Raw genomic sequence first — 23,433 nt, forward strand, 5'->3', positions numbered from 1 at the left:
GGGGGGCTTGCTCCCCTTCATAAACATAGTACAAAGTGTCTGGGATGTTATTTGTAGTTGCTTCATAGTTTTCAATGATTTGAGATTCGATGAAATGAGTTTTCGACAATTTGGTCTCGATGATTTGCAATTCGATGAAATGGTAATTCGATGATATGAAGTGGAACCATATATATATATATATATATATATATATATATATATATATATATATATATTACTTTAAGATGAGTTTAAATTTGCTACTTCTACTACTTTTGTCTGATCTGATTAATATACAGTAATTAACTAGAGATATAGGGACTGAAAATCTTCTACACAGAGAAGTTTCTTACACTGTTTTCAAAATAAAACAGTCAGATAAATGCACAGTTTGAGTCCAACATGCGACTGAGGACTAAAAGTTGCATTTATTGAAATAGCTATTAAAATTGAGCAAAGCTTGCGACTAATGTGAAAGTCATGAACAAATGAATGAATAAATAAAATAAAGTGTCTGAGACTCAAGCTATCATAAGTAAAATACATGAACCTGATGACAATAATACTTGAAAGCACTGAAACATACAGAACTACAATACACTATAAACTGCCATTTTTGTCTGCCCTGTACACCCCCAATGTGGAAATTCTGCCTCCATTCAATCATCTCTCTCTATCGCTTTCTCTCTCTCTATATGTATGTATATGTGTGTATATATATATATATATATATATATATATATATATATATATATATATATATATATTCATCATCATCAACACCGTTTTTGCTATTTTCTATATGGAGCTGGGTTGCCGTAACAACTGTCGCCGTCTCACTCAGTTCAATACCATTCTCCTACCTTCTTCACCAGTCATACCTGACTGTCGCAGGCCTGCTCTCACACAATCCATCCATCTCTTTGCTAGATGCCCTTGTTTCATCTTGCCTTCTTCCTGCTTGTCCCAAATCATCTTCACCAGACTGTTTTCTTCTTCTTTTCAACACACGCCCAAACCACCATAATCTGTTCTCTTTGACTTTCTCTGCAATTGGAGCTACTCTGGCATCTTCTCTGATGTCCTTATTTCATTGTCTGTCCCTTAGTGTTCCTCCTTCTATCCTTCTCAAGACACTTCATGTCCACCTTCTCTAACTTCCTCAAATGCTATGACTTTACTGTCCAGGTTTCTGTACCATACAGTAGTACTGGTCACACAAGTATTTTGTACACTTTACTTTTCATCTTCTTTGTCTTTCTTTTGTCATACAGTACCCCTGACACTCTGTGCCAGGTGGCTGTGGCCCCACTGATTCTTGCCTTGAACTTCTCGTTCAGACTTGCCTTATCCTCAACCAACCCTCCCATATACTTGAAGCTGTTAACCTGCTCCACTATTTTTCTTTCTATCTCAGTTCTCAGCTTCTTCTGATTTCCCACATTTGCTGGCATTACAACTTTCTTATCTGTACTCAGTTTCATCCTGTGTGCCTTCAGTTTTGCATTCCTTTCCCCTATCATTTGTTAAAGTTCTTGCTTAGAGTCTGTCTGTAATGCCAAATTGTTGATGTGTCCCCTCTGAACTGTTTGCTAATGTAGTCCATCACTAATTTGGACAGTGGTGGGCTCAGAGGTGAACCCTGATGCACACCCACTCCCATGCGGGATCCCCTCTGAGGGTTTGAATACTTTTCAGAGTGTTCATACCTGTGTGTGTTTATATGTGTGTATGTATTTTTGTATGCATGTATGTATGTATCTATACATGGATCTGCTTCAGAAGCCTGACAAACCAAAAGACTGAATCCCAAAAGACAAAATTCAAAATACTGAACACATTTTTAATGCAAGGGGCAAGCTCCCCTGCACCTCTCATGAGAGGGCTGTGCCCCCTACACCCCCTGGTAACTATATATACCAACTCCAAGATTGGACACAGTGGAGAAGGGGCAAATTCCATCATTCAGTATTTTGAATTTTCAGTCTTTTGGGATTCAGTCTTTTGGTTTTTCAATCTTCTGAAGTAGACTCATATAAACACATACACACATGTATATGTGTAGGTATATATATATATATATATATATATATATATATATATATATATATATATATATATATATATATATATATATATATATATATATATATATATAATATGTAAATATATATGTGTATGTGTATATAATTACATTTAACTACATCACCATTTCACTTGTTCAACAAGTGAAGACAGTGCTTCATTTAATCTAAACCTCATTTGATCACCACTAATTTCACTGACAATTTCTTACACACTAAATATATTTCCAAAAGCTTTTTGCAGGGTTAAGCCCATCTGAAACCCCCACACCCTGTAACATAAATCTACTAACTCCATATTCAGACAAGCATGGAGAAAAAAGAGCGCTCTTTACATTCTGAATCACTGCTGGTGCACAAACATACATGTCTAGATATGGTGGAACAACGTAACAGAGGGAATTATCATGGTAAAAATACTGATCATCACTATTATATGGTGTAATTCCTACCCACCAAAACTGCACCAGCAGATAATTTCTGCACCATTCCACACTTTCCAATGTACTGAATGTCGATGGACTGTAGTGTCAATCAAATGAGTTTTCGATTAAATGAACCACCCTTTTTCTTTGTCGATAAAGTGAATGGACAATCAAATGAATGTAAACAATATGTGAGTGCGTGTAGATACACACACACACACACACACACACACACACACACACACACACTACTTCAGAGGTTACAAACTTAGAAAAGATGGTAAATTAACAAATACAGGAGCTTACTTTTTCCTTTTTTTTCTGAGTTATGCAGTCTTGGGGAATGCTTTAGATACCACCTGAAGTAAAACAAAATCAAATATAACAAGCAATAGTGTTCACTGAAGTTAAGAATAATTCAAGTGATCAGTGTAACACATACCTCTCAACCTAGAAACATCAAAAACCTGGACAAGGCCCATGAAAAATAGGTACAAATCTGTACGCTGATTAACATAAACTTTGAATACATAATTAAGTAACCCAGCCCGCTCCAATAAAATTGTGGGATACCAACTTTCAAACACCAACTGAAGAACAGACAACCAAAATATGGCACCAGAGACCCCTGCAGCCATTCCAATGTCCCATTACCTGGCTATTTCGCCCCATTTACCATAAACACTAATGTGTGCATACTGCTTTACTTCTACAATGATTATTTTGATTTTATTTTTACATTTCATAGCACAATGCACACAAACACTAATAGATATCTGCTAAACATAGCAACACTGTCTTACAATGAAAATATACTTGGCATTAAAACTTCTCTGCCCTTGAAACTTTCACATTCATTGAAACAGCATTGAAACCCACACCACATCCAAAGAAAATGCATCTGGCCAGTGGTGGATAAAGGTTACATTTCTGCGTTTTTCAAATCAGAGGCCCCTGGCTTGCACACAAAACAAGAAACATACATGCATTTTTTGATACACCTTCCTGACTTTAATAAATTGTATTCCTTGTATAATACAGCACACTGGTTAGACTTGCATTAGAGCACATTTTAAAATTTATTGTTTGAACATTTTTCCTGTAGACAATAAAACAAAATGCATGAGCAAATAATGACAAAACTGTCCAATTCAGAACATTTCCATCATAAAAGTCTACTTACACACACACACACACACACAGTATACAAACTATATATATATATATATATATATATATATATATATATATATATATATATATATATAGAATGACAGTAGTGTAAGCCATAGGCATCTTACACAGCTTCTCGCACTTATTTTCAATTTTAGTTTTTTTGCAAGGGGGGGGGACAAAAGGCCAAAAACCAGGAAGACATTTTAAACATTGCTTGTATCATTTTGGAAAGTTGCTAGAATAAAATGTTGTGTTACCTGGAACTGAACACCAAAGGCGGAGGTGTGTCCATATTCATTAAGGATATCCACACCTCTAGGCTAGTAGCACAGCATAATGCATCCGAGTTATCCAAGTGCAACTAATTCTGGGCAAAACTGCAATCCAAATTGTAGCTTGCTACAGATTCCCCAACCATGCCCCAGGATTCCCACTCTTCTTTTCTTGATATACTGGAAAATATTAGGGTTCAACCAAACACCCTAATAATGGGCAATTTCAACTACCCCACCATTAACTGGGAAAACTACTCATGTACCAACTCCTTCGTTCAACGGTTTCTGGAATTCATCAATTCCAATGCCCTGGATCAACTTATCCACACCCCCAACAGGGGCAACAATATTCTAGACCTAGTCATTACCAACATGAGTGACCGGTGTTCCACACCTGAAATCAGCTCCTCGTTGGTCAATCCAACCATAATGTAATCACCCTAAATATCTGCATCCCACCCCCACCCATCATTAAAGAAACCATGGTAAAAAATTTCTCCAAAGCCAACTTCATGCTTCTTAAGACAGAAGTGGCAAACTTCATGACACCCATGCAGATGGACAATACAGTTACGACTTCTGAATCCTACACAAATGCACTCTATAAGCAGTTACATGAGTGCATGGATCGTGCTATCCCAAACAGAACCAAGATGCTATCCTCCAAAAAAAGAAAGCCAATCTGGTGGTCCCCTGCCATAAACAAACTCTACAACAGAAGGAAGAAACTGTTGCAAAAGAATAAAATCTCATGAGTGGAGGAGCTCCCTGGTCAGCCTCAGTAAGAAACTGAGATCCTTTATAAGATCCTCCAAAGCTAGCTATGAAAACAAAATTGCCACTGATTTTAAGGGCAACCAGAAAGCATTCTATAGATATGTCAAGAATCTCAATGGCAACACCCAGATCTGCTCTGAGTTACAGCCCAACAGCATGAAAATTACAGAACCAACTGATATTGCCAACATCCTGGCAGATAGGTTCAGTGCTAACTTTACCCCCCTCTCATCCCCTAAAGGGCCCATATCTATACAGGAAGAATGCAGAGCCCCTGTAATCACATCTATGCAGGTAAAAGCTGCACTCTCTAAAACCAAAAACATAGCATCCATGGGACCGGACAACATCCCAGGCTGCGTTTTTCACAAACTTCAGAAAGAACTGGCTCCCCACCTAAGCACCATGTTCAATCATAATCTCACATCAGGCTTTGTGCCCACTGAATGGCACACAGCAACAGTTATCCCACTCCACAAAGGGGGAGCCACCACTGATCCTGCGAACTATCGCCCTATTAGCCTGACGAGCCTGGTCTGCAAGGCCATGGAATGTATCATCATGGAACTCATAAACAAAGACATTGGTAACCTCCAAACTCTGGACCCCACCCAGTTTGGGTTTGTGAAAGACAGATCATGCCTTCTGAACCTGATCGACTTCTTTGAGGCAGTCACCAAAGCTGTAGATGAGGGTAAGGTGGTTCACACAGCCTATCTTGACCTCGCCAAGGCTTTTGACACCATCCCCCATTCTGGAATTATAGCTAAACTCACTAAACTAGGTATAAATCCTTATGTCACAAGATGGGTTGCCAACTGGCTGACTGACAGAACCCACACTGTAAAAGTTGCAGACTCCAAATCTGACTTCAAACCAGTGACAAGTGGAGTACCACATGGTTCAGTCCTGGGACCTCTACTGTTTGGTATCTACTTATCTGAAGTACAGGCTAACACAGAAGGCCTCTGACTAACGAAGTTCACAGATGACTGCAAACTAGGAGCCATAGTCGAGTCCCCAAATGATGTGGATATCCTACAGAATGGCATCACCGAGACAGATGCCTGATGTCAGAGGCATGACCTCAAGCTCAATGCCAAAAAGTGCATTGTCATCCTCTTTGGTAAAAACTCTGTACCCATGAACTACCTCATAAATGGCAGTCTACTTAATGCTGAACGTGTGATAAGAGACCTTGGGACCCAGGTGGACAGTAGTCTCTCCTTTGATAATCACATCGCCACAGTAGTCAGGAAATCCTTCTATGTGGCACACCTCATCACAAAAGTGTTCTCATCCAGGAAAAAAGAGGTCATTGTTCCCCTCTACTTGGCACTCATTAGACCCATTATAGAGTACAACACCCCTTTTGGAATTTACCTCACAAGATATCTGCAGCAGCTGGAAAGGCCACAGAAGTACCTCACAAAGAGGATTACTGGCCTCAAACAGATGCCGTACACTGACCACCTCAAAAAACTCCAGCTTTACTCTATAGCATATCGCCTACTCTGAGGAGATCTCTGCCTAACATATAAACTATGTTGAACCCATAAGTGCTGGACAAGCTACATCATAAGAAATCCCAATCCCTCTGAGCTACATGCTCTAGGAACCCAAACCTTGTCACCACAATAAACAGGACATGCTGGAGTGATAGATTCCTGTCCCAGAGGCTTCCTATACTCTGGAACAAGCTACCCATCTATGTCAAGCAAAGTTCCTCATTAGCACTCTTCAAGAAAAATCTTGATGAGTGAATGGGAAATAGGAAATACACCCCGGAGATCACTTCTGTGGCTCTGCTCGACAGGGGCACAGGAAATTAACTTTCTTGGGTGGAGTAAGCCTGGGAACCTTGTTGGCTAGGTTTACATAGGCCCTTAGGCCAATAGCCTAGTACCTACCTATGTATTTCACTGACAAGTCTTGAACCTGGGACACTGTGCACTACAGTCAGAGCAACATACCACTATGCCAAATCAACAGTTCCCAGAAAGACAGGAAGACTGAAATTTAAATGGCCATCATTTAGTGAATTCTCACTTCTCACCATAACTCTCAATCTTTTAGCACAAAAAACCTGGACAAAGTCAATAATGGGGGAATACAGCCCCAAAATAAGGACAAATTTTGAATGCTGATCTTATAAACTTAGAAAATTGCTAGAATAAAAGATTTTGTGTTACCATTTATTGTCTGAAGAATATGAAGTCTGAAATGTAAATGCCTGTCATTATTTAGTTAATTCAACCCTTCAGTGATTTGCCACAAAAATCCTGAAAACCACAGATTTAATGAGGAATAGCACAAAAATATGAGGCATAAATTCACAAGTGGTGGTGGCTAGAGACTTTAGGCTCTTTTTACCTGTACACCAGGTGTATTCAGTTGGGGGCATTTTCTATCACACACACACTTCTTCAGTGAAGGAAACGTCAGTTAAGCAAGTTTCACAATTCTTCAGTGAAGCAAACATCAGTTAAGCAAGAAAAATAAAGAAAGCAGCAAGTTCACAATTCTTCAGCGAAGTAAACGTCAGTTAAACACCTTAACAATAACTTCAGTTTAAAAAAAAGCAATATGACCAAATTCACTGAGAACCCTTAACTTAATATGACCAAAGCAGCGAGACAGAAATAGTACCTGATCCTTAAGTCAGTTCAGTTCACGTTACTTAATATGACCAAAGCAGCGAGAAATAGTACCTGATCCTTAAGGCAGCGAGAAATAGTACCTGATCCTTAAGTCAGTTCAGTTCACATTTCCTTTGGTAAAAGCAGACTCCATGTCCATGCTAAAGCAGTACTAGAAACAGTTATTTCCTGCAAGGGACAAGCAGTAGCGTGCTCACAGCCAGCCAGAAATGTGTGCCCTTGAGCTCAATTCCAACAGGTTGATGTCATTACACATGTGATGACGTCAGCTCCGAAAGCGCAAAATAAATTTTTTTTTAAATCAGGAATGAAGGGGTGCCACTCAGGAATTGTAGGACCCCATTATTTGGACCCCAAAACTCGGTAAAAAATGAGTCATTTGGTGCAGTTGAGAGGTATGGTGTAATAATGTATGTTTCCTCAAAGAAAACATACAAGTACATTCAATAACTGTAATCTTAGTAGCTCAACAGGTAGCATACTCACCACTAGTGCTAAAAAAATCAGAAGGCTGTAGTTTCTATTCCCACACCAGGTAGTTGGCTTAATCTTCCAGTGATGACATTGCAGTGAAACATAAGGTGGTGCTACACTCTTGAGTGTGCCTGTTTTCAAACAAGATTGCAAGCCTGCCCCATCTGCTAGAGTTGGTGGTAGCTTATGTGGATGAGAAAGATCCCTTGCAGTTACTGAAAAAATAAGGCTTGTTTTATTTTGCATCTTAATACTATACACATTTCTGCACTATTCACTCTTTCATACTCACAATTTCACAATAATAATGTTTATACTTTTCATATTGTCAAAATCCCATTTACACAATTATCATTTTATTTCGACTAACACGTCTTCATCTTCTGCAGTTTTATTACATAGTAATCCATCACATTTTCTTTTCCACAATACCCAGTTTGCTACAAATAACATTTTGCACCATTTGTCAATTTCACATTTTCTCATGCTTTCTATACAATATCATGTCCATGTTTCTATTTCTGAATCATTCCAATGTACACTCTTTTTTTAAACTTTCTTCACATCATTTAGTTATTTTTACATGACAAAAATTGATCTGAAGTTGTTAATCTTCTTCCTATTCATCACTGATGGGTTTGGTTCAGAGTCCTCGGAACTGCGTTGGCCTTATACCAAGCTTACATGCACAAAAACTCTCAAGCTAAGCTGCTACCCACAATGCCCTTTGCTCAGTTACCCCAGATCTTGTTTGCTGCGCAGCCATATAGCAGCATTTCATCGAGCTCTCCAGCTAAGTGCTTTTTTCAGATATATTTACTAGTTTGAAAACGTTCTCTCCTTTTATAACTTGTTCTTGTTGTTCTATATTGTTTCAGCTCTACCCACAGGTATTTCTCTCTTACCATTGTTGGTAATTTCTTGGTATTTCTAACTTTCTACCTTTGTGGTATCTTGTTACCATTGTTGGTATTTGCTTTCTCTCTCCTTCATTTCCTCTCTTTCCTCTCTCTTTCCCTTGGGTGCGAGAGTGTGTTCTGGGATGTCTGAAAAGAAGGGAACTATGGGGTTTAAACACTGTTCTTGCAGTGGTAAACTGCCGAATAGTGACCTCCATGAAGAATGTGTATACTGTTTGGGGGTTCCACATTTGTTGGTGAAACCCCCATGTGATATCTGTGCTAGTTTCAGTCAGCGGACGCTGAATGAATGTCGTAACAAACATTTTAAAGGGCCTGCTTGCTTCACCTTTTTCGGCGGCCGTTTCTGCGACGGAGGTTTCACCCCCCCCCCTTCTTCAGACAAGAAACTTCCTTGATCGGACCCCTCTTCACTGGCTGGTGACAGAGGTAAGGGTCAAAAGCACAAGGCCCATAAGTCCTCTTTTGAACACCATTCTGCCTCCTCGGTGCTGACTACCACAACGGCACCGAGCTCGGCTCCTATGAAGATTACAGAGGTAGCCTCATCAATGCCCACCCCGGCACTGACAATTACGGCACTGCCTACGGCCTCGGTACCGACCAGTGTATCAACTTCTTTATCGGCACCGACTTCGCCCATTTCGACTCCGATATCAGTACCAACTACCTCGGAACCGTTCCAGTCATCCACCCCTATACTGACTTCTGCCCCAAGCCCAATCATGGCTCCGACCATACCTTTATTACCTGTTGCAAAATTGGAATAGTCAGTGCCGTTCCACAACACACCATGGACCCAATACTCATACAATGTGGACCCGTTTGCTGGACAAGCCTGCAGCCCCTTTTTGGACCGGCCTGACTCCTCCTCAGGTGAATCTGTGAGATCCACCAGGAACCTTTCCGAATTTGGATGTGGTGCGCCTTTTTTGATCAGCTGCTGACTGCTAGGGGAATCTCAAATCTGCCTAGACTCTATCCCACTCTGGGCTTTGGGTCTATTTCTCCAGTAACCCCTACTTACTCTCCTCCCTTGGACTCCTCAGTTCCAAGGCTCATCTATCCAACTTTTACTAGAGGAATTCCTTCCTCAGCGCCGACAGCAACTCTGTCTGAGGCGCCGAGATCCCTTTGTGTGCCAGTTCCATCGGAACACACCCTTCCTCAATCTCATGCTTGGGGGGGGGGTGGAGCCCCCGGTTCCGGTGTCTTTTCTGATGGTTGTGTCGGCCCTCACTTCAGATCCGAGGATGACTACCGATCCAAGCTTGATTGAGGCTCCGTCCCTGGGGGCAGACCATCTGGAGTGGGGTGTGACCCCGGTTCTGCTTCGGTTCCAGGCTCCCATTCCTCTTTGGGCAGGCCCGCTTTCTGGGTGATGGAGAGGGCGCTTGCTGCCAGCAGTCCTCTACAGTTGGTTATTCCCCCATTTCCCTCTGAGCCACAGTTGTCAAAGGCCACCCCCCAGGACTCCAAGAGCGCAAGGCCCAGGAGACCCCTGTCCAGGGCATTTCACTTTCCGAGTCTTCTCCGGATGTTCCCGCCAAAGAACCACCTTGGAAATGGGTGTGTAAGAGGAATCACATGGACTCCCTGGAGGAGTCCTTCACAGAAGATATGGACTACAATGATGGGAAGGGTCCCCACAGTCACCCCCTGATGATGGCTCCTTCGGGGACATCATGGGAATCTTAAAACAGAGGGGTGACTGGAAGTCCTCAACCTTTACCTCAGAGGAATCCATATTCCTGCAGGCCTTTCACTCTTGGCCCTCTGCTTCTTGGGTGACCCTCCCTGCTGATGAGTTGGTTAAACTCATCATGCAACAGACTTGGAAGAACCCCGACTCCATTGAGGCCATCCCCAGGAGATCAGACAAAGTACTCTTCCCTCTAGAGGATCAACCCCATTGGTCCAGAGGCTTGCCAGTGAACGCTATGGTGGTAGTGGCGGCTGCCATGAAAAAGGACCTTGCAGAAGAGAGTCCTGCTGTTCACCTGCCCAACAGAAAGTCCCAGGCAGTGGACAGGTTAGGGAAGTGAGTCTTTGCATCAACAACCTTCGCGGTTAGGTCTCTGAGCTTTCTGGCACATTTTACGAGACTCCAGAGAGATTTTATCTCCAAACTCTCTGGACCCTCCCAGGTCAAGTATCAGATGGAGCACAAGATAAAGTTGCTTCCCAACTTGCCACCCTAGAATCCATATCTAATTCATCCATGAGGTTGCTATCACACGCAACTAAAGGAGCAGCTAGAGCTGTGGGTGTAGGCATAGTCATGAGACATCATGCCTGGATGCCATCTGTGACCTCGCGGACTCCTTCAAGTCTTCCTTTCTGAATGCCTCTATTGAGCCTTCAACTCTGTTTGGTGCTAAGGTCAAGGATACACTAGCCAGGTGCGAGCAGGATGGAAAGACCTTGTCTACCATTGATCTATGCTTTTCCAAACCTCAGCACTCCTTCTCCAGGAATCAGAGGAGTGGAAAGTTGTGGCACAAGAAGTCTCAATTTCCTTTCCGAGATGCATGTGGTGTGGACTCCTCCAGAGGCAGAGGGGGTTCCAATAATGGAACATGTCCCTTTCAGGGCAGAGGGGGGTCCCCACAACCAGAGCTCCAGAGTTTCTTTCTCAGGTAGACCATATCAGCACTCCTGAGGTGCTGCCCGATTGCTTTCCTCTGGAAGCAGTCAGGGCACATTTCTCTCTGCATCAAACTGCCTGGCTATCCATTACAAATGATCAGTGAGTGCAGAGAATCATTACCAGAGGATACCATATCCCACTAATATCCTATCCAAGACCTCTGAAATCCCTTCCCGATATTCCACTCAGTCAAAAGGAAGAGGCAGCTTCTGAAATACGAAAGCTACTTCAAAAACGAGCCATCCAATAGGTCCCCTCAGATCAGTGCAGATCAGAGTTCTACTCAAGATTCTTTTTGGTGCCAAAGAAAACAGGGGACTGGAGGCCCATTCTGGATCTTGGTCAATTAAACAACTCAGTAGTTCAGACCAAGTTCTGCATGGTCACGATTCAATCCATCCTCACCTTTCTATGAGAGGGTGTATGGATGTGCTCATTCGATCTCCGGGATGCATATTACTATATCAAGATGGACAAGCGCTCCAGGAGCCTCCTTCGCTTCCGGTTGGGAGCGAATCACTATCAATTCAGAGCCCTGCCTTTCGGTCTCTCGACGGCCCCCAGAGTGTTCAAGAAATGTCTTGTAGTGGTAACAGCTCATCTGAGACTTCAGGGATTCCAGGTGTTTCTATATCTAGAAGATAGGCTCCTCTCCGCCCCCACCAAGCATCTTCTGGTCAGGGCCCTTCACTACACATTGGCTCTAGCAGAGTCATTAGGCATCACCATACACTGGGAGAAATCAAACCTTCAATCATCACAACAACTGGAATTCATAGGGGCAGTATTCAACACATAGTCAAGCCTAATCTCACTTCCTCTCCACAGGCTTCAGAGACTCAGGGCACAAGTTCAGGTGATACTCTGTCAAAGCAAGGTGTCTGCAAGGAGATTCTTCAAGCCTTGGGATCTATGGCTGCAGCCATCCCCATAGTCCCCTTAGCCAGACTACACATGAGATTACTACAATGGCTCCTTCAGGCCCAGTGGATACCCAGTCTCCACCCCCTGAGCTCAAAGATCCTCATCACCAACATTTGCAAACAAGATTTCCTCTGGTGTATGAGTACAGATGAAAATCTTTGGTGTCGTCCCTTCCAAGTTTCACAGCCCAGCACCACGGTGACCACGGATGCTTCCCTAATGGGTGGGGGGCCACTTCCAGGGAAAGTCAGTCCAAGGCACATGGTCCGATGCAGAGGTCAGTTTGCATATCAATGTCCTGGAGTTAAAAGTGGTGCTGTTGGCATTGCAAGCTTTTCATCCGCTTCTTCTGCCCGGAATGATTGCTGTCCAGTCGGACAACATGTCCGTGGGTTGGTACATAAACAAACAGGGAGAGACCAAATCTTACCCCCTTTGTCGCGAAGCCATGAGAATCTGACAGTGGGCGATAGCTTCCAACTGCTTTCTGATCGCAGTGTATATCCTGGGGAGCTCCAACGTGATTGCAGACAGACTGAGAAGATGCATCCTTCATCCTCATGAGTGGTCACTCAGCCAGAGTGTGATGACAGACATTTTCTGCTGCTGGGGCCAGTCATGCTGTGACCTTTTTGTTTCCCCTTCAAATACAAAATGCAGCAGCTACTTTGCCCTCTTTCACCCTCTCTGGGTGTCACCGAGAGATGCTCTAGTCCACAATTGGCCCATGGGTCTTCTTTATGCTTACCCTCCAATTCCCCTGATTCCCCTTTTTCTATGGAAGGCTATTCGGTTGAGAAGCAAAGTGATCCTCATCACTCCATTCTGGCCTCATCAAGCGTGGATCCCCTTCCTTTGACCTCATCTGTTACAACCTCCTTGGATACTAGACACTCGTCAGGACCTAATTTCTCACCCACAAGGGCTGACTCCCCCGAACCTGTCCACCCTCAAACTGACAGCTTGGTTTCTCCACTTTCGTTAGTTGCCAGGCAGGAAACCCTTTCTTCACCTGTCTGGGATATTATTTTGGCTTCTCATAAACCATCCACCAGAAAACTTTACAGGGATAAATGGAAAATATTCTCAATTTGGTCATGTATTCAGGAGCTAGACCCGTTCTCAGTCCCCGTAGCCACTATTCTTCATTATTTGGCTGAGCTGTTCGACAAAAGGGCCTCGGCTTCCACCATTCGAGTCCATCTAGCAGCTGCTTCTAACTTCCATAATGGGTCTGAAGGAGTACCACTTATATCCTCTTGTCTTTGCAAGACCTTCCTCAAGGGTATTTTTCACAGCAGGCCTCCCATCAGATAGCCGGTGGAGGCATGGAATTTGTCCTGGGTTCTGTAGGCTCTCTCCCTGATGCTGTTTGAGCCAGCTGCCACCTGTGATCTAAAATTCTTATCATGGAAATCCATATTCCTGGTGGCTATAACTTCAGTAAGACGAATTTCTGAATTACAGGCATTATGTATCAAGAGCCCTTATCTGATCTTTCATAAGGACAGAGTATCACTTCGAACTAACCCATCATTTCTCCCCAAAGTGGTTTCTGACTTTTCAATTACTTAGTCCGTCGAACTCCCTGTGTTTTTCCCAAATTACTCTAACAAGGGAGAATACTGCCTTCATTCCCTGGATGTTCATAGACAATTGCGCTTTTATCTGGACAGAACTAAATCATTTCGTAAGTCAGACCAGCTTTTTGTTTCTTTTGCGGGCCCTAGAATGAGAGGTGCAGTATCAAAGGTTACTTTGTCTAAATGGATCAGGGATTGCATTGCCTTCACATGTTCACTTACAGAGGGAGTTAAGCCTGGCCAAATCAAAGCTTACTCAACTAGGGATATTGCAGCATCTGTTGCCTTCCACTCTTGGGCCTCCATGAATGACATTTTTGCAGCTGCTATTTAGGCTAAGACCCACACTTTGATCAAGCATTACAAACTGGATCCAATCTCCAGGGGAAGAGCGGCCTTTGGTTCAATGGTTCTCAGGAATGTTCTTCCATAAGTGCCACCCAGGTTTTCCAAGTAGCTGGGGACTCAGTCCCATCAGTGATGAATAGGAATAAGATTAACAACTTCAGATAAAGAAGTTATGTCTTACCATAATGTTCCATCTGTGTTGTTGATCTTCTTCCAGTCATCACACCCTCCCACCGACCCCCTCCCAAGGTTCCTGGCGGATCTTCTGGGTCTTTGTGGTGTATTAGGGTTTCTGTGCAGAGATGGCCTCTGACTTATTCTTTCTCTATATGTTGCATGCAAAGTCGATCTGAGGTAACTGAGCAAAGGGCATTATGGGTGGCAGCTTAGCTTGAGAGTGTTTGGTGCATGCAAGCTTGGTATAAGGCCGACTCAGTACCGAACCCATCAGTGATGACTGGAAGAAGATCAACAACTCAGATGAAACGTTATGGTAAGACATAACTTCTTTTTTCCTCCTCATTACAATTCCTTTCATTGGTTCACAGATACTTAACAGGCTATTGATCAGTAAAGATATTAAGAACCCTAGCCTTAATTCCCGTGTTTGTTTAGCCCTAATGCTTTGCATACAAATAATGCAGAGACAGGCTAAAGCAAGGATATTTTATAAGGTTATGTCCTTCCTCAATTGTTTTATATTTTATATTACCTTTTATTGGTAATTTATCCAGCAAAATTCTCCACAGAAACCCCCCACCTCATACAATATCTCAAATCTTTTCTTTCTATTTTACAGCATTCTGTCCCTTTTCCTTTCCTTTTTTCCACAAATTCACAAAATAATATGTGTATATAACCATATTATATCATTCATTTTTATTTCTATCAATTTTATTGCTTTTTAACTTCTATAACTTATTTCCATATTATTTACCTTCTGTCTTTTCCTGCTTACAACTTATTTTCTTAACCCATTCGTTTTTCCATGCTTATTTTATATATAACATTTCAGTATTGTTTTTCTTCCGCTCTCTGTTTTGTATTCCTTTTTATCCAAAAACAGATGTATAGATCCTAAATATACAATTTTTTAATTCAAACCTTCCCCTTCATTTTTATTGTATGTTACCCTTCTTTTAATGAGATATAGTCTTGACCCTCAAATAAATCTGAAGTTTTTTTTCTGTCTTAGCTAGAAATATCCCCTCTCACAGAGGTATGCTAGTTTTCCCAATGTACTGGTGTTTCACATATATACATTTTTCTTAAGTGACAGATAAAGCAGTTTCCACCAAATCAGTAATTTTTTGATTTCATCTATTATTTCTCTCATTTGTCCTATTATACTTTTATATTTTCCCAGTTTCCTTTCAATTCACTGACATCTTTTCTGGTACAATTTATCTCATTTTTTTTAAATTTCAATAAACCTCTTACTCATAAATTTAACTGCAATCCATCTTAACTTAAATGTTTAATCCTTACCAAAATCTTACTCAGCCAAACCTTGTTTGTAGTCACAATAACCAAGTCATCTACATTTTGCAAACACAACAACATCATAATTCTTTTCTCCATCTCCCATCTTGCTTCTTTCGCTCTACACGTGGACATTTGTTTTACTGCATTCAATACCAATATGAAAAGAAACATGCTCAGAGAACACCCTTGTTTAACTCCTCTGTTAATTCTTATTTTTTCCCCATCCATTCATTTAGCAAATATTTCACACATAATTTTTCATAACACATTTTTATTCCACTCATTACCGTTTCCTGAGTCTCATATGCCCCTAATGTCTTCCATATTGCCTCATAGCTTACTCTGTGAAATGATTTGCTACATCACATTACTAATCTTATCTCCTCATTTTCTTTCAAGTCATATCTACTCCTCTATTAGCACATCTATTTCACCTCTCTTCCTTTTACAACAACCCCCTTCCCTATAACTTTATCCAGTACTTTCTGCTTCCTTTTGCATTATTTTCATACAAAATATATCATTATTGGCCTCCATTTTATTATATATTTCCCCATTTAAATTTGATCAACCAAGTACGTAGTTCTTTTTATTTTATATATTTCTCCAACTACTCATTCAATATTTTAACAAACACTTTTCTTTCACATTTATCACTTCCTTTACAATATCCATAACTTAATCCATCCAGTCGTGGTACTGATTCCTCTAGCATTCCCTTACAATTTCTTCCAATTTTTTCCACTTTAATTTTCTCTTCAAAATGTTTTCTAACATTTCCAGATATACTTGCTGCTTTCCATTTTTCTGATTCTGTTTCTTCTTTATCACATATTTTATTTACAAATTTTTCCAACTGCCCCATATTTTTCTTTTCCAGATTTTATGTTACTGTCTTTGTCTAATACTGTATCTATCTTCACTTGTTTTAACTTCTTACCCTAATTAAAGGTGAAACTTGTTTGGTGTGTCGTTGTCTTTACTTTCTATTTTTTCATGCAATTATTTTTCTTATTCTCTTGCCACCTTGCTCAATTTCTTTTTTGTATATGTTCTCAGAGCCTATTATATCCTGTCTTACTTTTTATCTTCCTTGTATTTGCAACTTCTTAAATCAAGTACACCTTTCCTTATACATCATCCACCAATATGTCCAACTTTTATAGAGCATGCTCATTGTCATATGACATCTCCATAATTTTCTACATTCTTCCTTCATGTCATCTTTTTTGCTGACCTCACCAGCTCTTTATTCCTTTTCTTTCATCTCACTTATTATCTCCTACTCTAACCCACAGCTCTGTGATCCAAAAATTCAGCCATTTTCCTCCAATCACTGCCTCTGTATATCATTGAATGTGACACACAATCTGTTTTCGTTTTAAAAATTCCTGTTCTTCATGTCCCATCCTTATTTCCCCCCTACACATTTTTGACCTTTTACATCACCTTATTATATTGTTTTTTTCTCTTTCCTTCCTAATGTTACAATAACAGTCTCCAACCATAAGTACTGACATTTTTACCATTACACATGTAGTTCTTTCTGCAGGCATCTTTTTCCCTTCAGACATATCTGTGTATCCGTATACCACCATTAGTCTGACACATCTTTCCTTTCTGCTCATATCACATGACTCTCATCTCTCCTTCATCAGTGTCCCCCCTCTCACTCATCACTTTCTAACACTGCATACTTAAGCAATAACCGATGGCGTGGTGTGGTATATTGAAGATTTACCCATGGTTGATGTGGTTTAATCACAAGGGTGAAGCCCAAGTGATTAAATAAAGCCAACCGTGGGTAAATTTCAATATACCACAAGCACAGAGTTGGTTATTGTTATTATACGACATTATTTAAGAAAAAGAATACTGACTTTTCTTAATAATGTCTTTGTATAATACCTCTGTGCTGCCTTTCTGTGTTTTTTGTGGTATCCTTGGGCTTTTTCTGATGTACTGCGCATGTGTATGGGACGTGTGTTCCCACGGTTATGCAGTACATCAGTGCTGTGCAAAGGAAGCAACGGAGAAAGGAAGATCTCTGTTGCTTTTTTTTTTTTAATTGAAAACAAAAAAAAAACGAGAAACCGGGAGACTTTTAACGAATGAGGGAGAGCCAGAACAGACAAAATAAAAGGATAATCAGGTAAGTTTCTATAGTTTTGCAGAACTTACCTAATTATCCTTTTATTTTTGTCGGTGTCATCTCTCTCATTCATTTCAGGTCTTCCGTTTTCTTTTTTTTTTTTTGTTTGTTTTAAAAAAAGAAAAGTGAAAAAATTGCGAGATGTACTAATGGGAAAAAGTCCAGGTGACCAGACCTTTTCCCATTGGTATATTCAAGATTTGTTTATTTTAAAAAAAGAAAAGTGAAAAAATTGTGAGATGTACTAATGGGAAAAAGTCCAGGTGACCAGACCTTTTCCCGTTGGTATATTCAAGATTTACAACATGCACGCTGGTTGGATTGACCAATCAGCATGCCTGTTTTTTAATATTAATAGCCAGTCATTGTATAATTATTTTTAATCTGTATCTGAGACCTCCCTGTCTGCAGACCTCCCCCTCTTCATTTATCCCATCCTTTCCACTGTTTTCTACATTCTTTTTTTTCATGCTTTTTCCCATAATATTTGCTTGATCAGAAATATCTTCAGGAACATTTTCAACTAAGAATCCTCCTTCACGTCTGTTTTCATCTTCACTCTCCCTTTTGTGTTCTAACAAAGGGCAGTCAAACCAGAAGTCTAAATTCATTAAAATTTTCTACATACTGGTTTACAATTCCTGGTAATATGTCCCGCCCCCTTACACTGTCCACTTTTTTCTTTTGTTAGAGTATTTCATTAAATGTGTTTCTGTACAATAAAAATAATTAAATAAAAGTACACAAACATACTAGCTAAGGTGCCCTTTTTCATATTTAACATAATTATGTTTTTACATGGTATATTTTTCATTCACTTGTTCAGTGTTACCCCTACTTTTCACCCTCCTGAACAATTTTTTCTTTCAACACAGACTTTATTAACTACACACAGAAAAAGTTCTTAACTCATATTCCTTTACATCAGATGTTCTGAACTGTTCATTAACTCATATTCTTTTACATCTGATGTTCTGAACTGTTAATTAAATTTTCTTTTTTTGTTGTGTGCTTAAATTTTGAAATAAAATGTCTTTCCACTGTAACAGCATGTTTTTTTTCTTGGCCACATTCATAAAATGTTCTGCTAACAAATACGTTTCAAATGTCACTTCACACAAGTATTCATTACCAAAGTGAATTAATGTCTTTAAAATAAAAACCTAGTGGAAAAATAATATGATCCATAATGTCTGTGAATGGCTTCATTATTTTGTTCTAATTCTTATCAATGTTCATTTTCTCTGCACATTTAGTCCCTCAGTGTTCTTTTTGCATAGCTGCACTTCCTTCTTCCTCCATGCTTCTCATCTCTGCCTGACATACAGCTTCTGCATAAGTCTTTGTAGTTTTCCTTTCAAACTTTGTATTAGTTCTCACGTCATTCTGTTGCATGTGTATATCCTTAAAACTGGCGTCTTCACCAGCATAACATACATCCAGATTCATACCATCATCCCAACATTTGTTTCTCTCTCTCTTTCACTGCTTCCTACCAGCATTTTCAGAAATGTCCTGTTCCATCAGCATTCATTCTATCATTGTATTCCAGTCAGCCTCAGCTCCATCCTTAATCTCTTCCTCCTGAATTAAATCTACTGAATAGCGTTTCAAGTACTTAATTTTCAAAACTGACTAAACAACATTGCTCGTCAGTCAGGACTGAATTAAGATGTCATTAAATCTGTTACTGACATGCTTGTTTGTCAAGTGATTCTTCGTTTTCTACCTATTCTGTATCATCCTTTTGGGTTTCATCTTCAAACTTGGTCACAACTGCCCCTGCCATTTCTGTATCAGGCTTCACAGGCCCTGCAGCACTCTCAACTCCACGACTGCTGTCTACTACCATGTCAGTAGTGTTTGATCCCAGTAGCAGCCCTGTGGTGCCACCTAGTGCCTCAGACTGAGAAGAATGTGAGAAGTTCCATGGTGCCCTGCTCAGATTTACCCTAATCAGTATGAATACCACATCACTGGCCACGGTGATGCAGCAGTTAGCATTGTCACCTCACAGCAAGAGGTTCTCCTGTTCGATTCTCAGCTAGAGTGCCTTCTGTGTGGAGTCTGCATGCCCTCCCCGTGGTCAGGTAATGTATAAAGACATGCAGGTAGGTGAGTGCATGAATGGGTGTGCCTTCTTTGAAGGCTGGGCGTTGGGCTGGCAACTCGGCACTGTAAAAATCCACTGCCAATCATTAGCAGACCGGGGTTCCGCTGTGGCGAACCCTAACCAGGAAAAGCCAAAAGACATTACTAGATGAATACCACATCGAGTCTCGCCTGAAAAGAGGCCAATGACCTGGTGAAACTAATGTGCTAGATACAGCATATGAGATCTACAATTCATTGACAATGCTAATACATAACTACAGGGAGTGTATGTCATGTGGTATACTTCTTTCTAGAAGCAGTCAGAATAAACACATGGTGACTAACAGCACATCTGCCGTGTCTAATTTGTTTATTTAGCATCATGAGAAACTTCAAAATGTTACAAGCTTATTCTGGCATGCACCAGGCATACAGCAGAAACCAATCCCAGATGAGACCCCACTCTATTTTAAGAGCTATGCATACTTACACATGCACAACTTGTATATTTAGGCAATTTGAATGTTGACTGGAGCCCTTGAGTTAAAAACATGGACTGTACTAGTCATTGAGAACCATCAGTTGACATCCAGAGAAACTACAGATGTACTGTGAGGTTGTGCTACTTCAGAGTAGGTTATATTAAGTAAGGGGGTACAGGGGCTGAAGCCCACTGCACTGGATGTGGGTTACCCCCACAGCACTAATGTCTTTACCTTAGTGTTTTTTTTTATATATTTTGCCGAAATTACACATTGATCTGGTAACTCTCACAGTACCATACCATATCTGGCAAAAAATAATCCAAACACAGGAAGGACCTACGTAATCAGCACAAATGGCATCCCAGCCAAAAAGCAAGAGTGGTGAGGCAACAAAATTATCTGTTGCAGCTAAGTGGTATCCCTCTTAAATACATTCATTTAATTCCTAATATGCTCTTTCCTGTTTTAGGGTCATGGGGGAGCTACAAGAAATAGTAGACACAAGATTTGGAATCAGTCCAGGCTGGGACATTAATGGACACACCACACTACTTGCACAGGGCCCCATCCATTAAAGACTGTGAATGCACCCCCATGCTGCCCCTCCAGTGATGCTATTGAAGTGGACATAAGAATGAAATGGGTGAATCCTGAAAAAAAAGTTCAGTAAGCTTTTTATTAAGAAACTACCATATATAATTGCTAAGGTGGGCTAGAAAATGTATTGAGACTATTAATTACAGACTGTCATGATGTATAATTAAACTGTGACAGAACACTTAACTGCTAATGAAGTCTAAAAACTAATGAATTTTGCCCCTGAATTACAGTAATGCTTTGATGTATGTCACACAGAGGTCTTGAAATAATACACTTCTTCATTCATGCCAGTGATATTCTGAGCTAATAAGACTGGCTCGAGTTTTAATGCAGCATATAATGAATCCATGCTAATGTACAAGCCTACAATGACTACTGCAACAGATTTGCTTGGGAAAAATGTTTTATGGCAGAGTTTCTCAAAGAATGAAACGGCAAATACTTTTAATACCTCCAGCTCCTTGAAGGTAGTTTTGCCAAGGTGCTACAGGTATTAAAAGTATTTGCCATTTTATTTTTTGTCTATGGCTGTTACTTTTTAGATTGCTATTTCCTGCTGTGTGGTTTTCTCAAAGTATGAGGCCAACCTGCCTTGAGAAGCCCAGGCATATTTCAGGGGAGGCCAAAATAATTCCCAGATATAGTTTCTTAATCACTTGTATCCATGAGTCAAGATCATCATCAGTCTAGGTACTGGTCTGATTTACTATCTATGAAAATATGAGTTATTCTTGGTCCATAATTTCAGATTTTTGCACACAAATACATTACATTGGCTAAACTCATTCATACATAATTTATGACTAATTACACATGCAATGCCGTTATAAAACTAGTAACTTTTGGCATACCAATTTCATCAGTGTGCTTGGTATGTAAAGATTAAGTTGAGCTAGCCATTTTGTGTAGAGAATCATGGGTTAAAAATCTTTGAAAATCTGTTAGTAACCACATAATTAAGGTACACCTAGAATGCCCTTACACTTTTTTGAGTATCTGTATGAACTTTATGTGAGATTTTAATAATTTGTTTACTCCTGCAGTTTGTTCTTCAGTAAAAATTTATTTTTTCAAGAAATGGTTAGACAGGAATATTATTTCATTTAATAAAAGGAACAACTTTGTTAAAAATATACATATTCTGTTATGGTTTCATAACATTTTATTTCACATTAAGTTTTCTAACTTATGGGAACTGCTTTGTTTAATACTAGATACATATACTTTTCTTTTGTAATATATGTGCTTGGAGTCTAAACTATATAACTTATTGTTAGCATAAAGGTTACAGATTTAGGCTTAACATTTTAATTGCTTTGTGGGTGAATTCCAATATTCTGTCATCAAGCTTATTAATATCTTGTTGATTCTTAATTTTGTAAAATTTTAGTTGTATATCAGCACCCATCCTTTCTCTATGTCAGATACCTACCATGTCTGGATGTGCTTTACTGTTATTTGCTGATCTTTGTTTCTGTGTTTCTTTTGCTTTTATGGCAAATTTGATAAAAAGTTGTTAGTTAAAATATGAAAAAGTTGTGTACTTAAAAATGTTAACTACTTATTATTGCTTTATGTGCAATCAGGCTAACTTCATAATGATTATAATTAATGAGTATGTGCATCTGACTGCAAATTATTTATTAAGGGTATGCATTTGTATGCCTGTGTGTGTGTTGGAAGATGCTGGCCTGAATTTGTTTGCAGCATTTATTTGTACAATGAGGCCTAAAGTACTGAAAAGGGGGGTCTTGAAGGGCTTTTCAGTAGTTTGAACAAGATTTGAAGAAACTGTGAAGTACTGTACTAAATTATAACTCTTATTTTAAATATGAAAATCTGTGAGGAACTGTGAGTGAAGAGTGACTGTCAAATGTAGATGGTACAGTCTCAGTGGTGGGAATCTGAGATGGGTACAGACTCAGTGGTGGGAATCTGAGATGGGTACAGACTCAGTGGTGGGAATCTGATGAGGATAGTATCAATTTGTATGACAAATTCATTATCAAAATGAAACCAGAGGAATAAATCAAAGTAAGAATAACATATGTAGCACATCATTCTAGTTTAAGTTTGTACTTAAAGGGTGGATTAGGTAATGCTACATACCATCTTTGTAGCATGTCACTGGCTACCATGGCAGCTACTTCTGCTAATGCCCAAGTAACTATCTAATCAGTTCAATTTGTACGTATTTTAACCAAGGATAACCATGGTTGTCATAATTTTCTGTAAATACATAGGTTCATAGGTTCATACTAGGCTATCTGCCCTGGGGCATTTATAAGCCTAGCCCGATTGTGTTTGGCTTACGCCACCCCTTGATTTGCGTATACTGT

The sequence above is a fragment of the Protopterus annectens genome, chromosome 16.part0, assembly GCF_019279795.1.
Source record: "Protopterus annectens isolate FY-2018-M chromosome 16.part0, PAN1.0, whole genome shotgun sequence".
Lineage (NCBI taxonomy): Eukaryota > Metazoa > Chordata > Ceratodontiformes > Protopteridae > Protopterus > Protopterus annectens.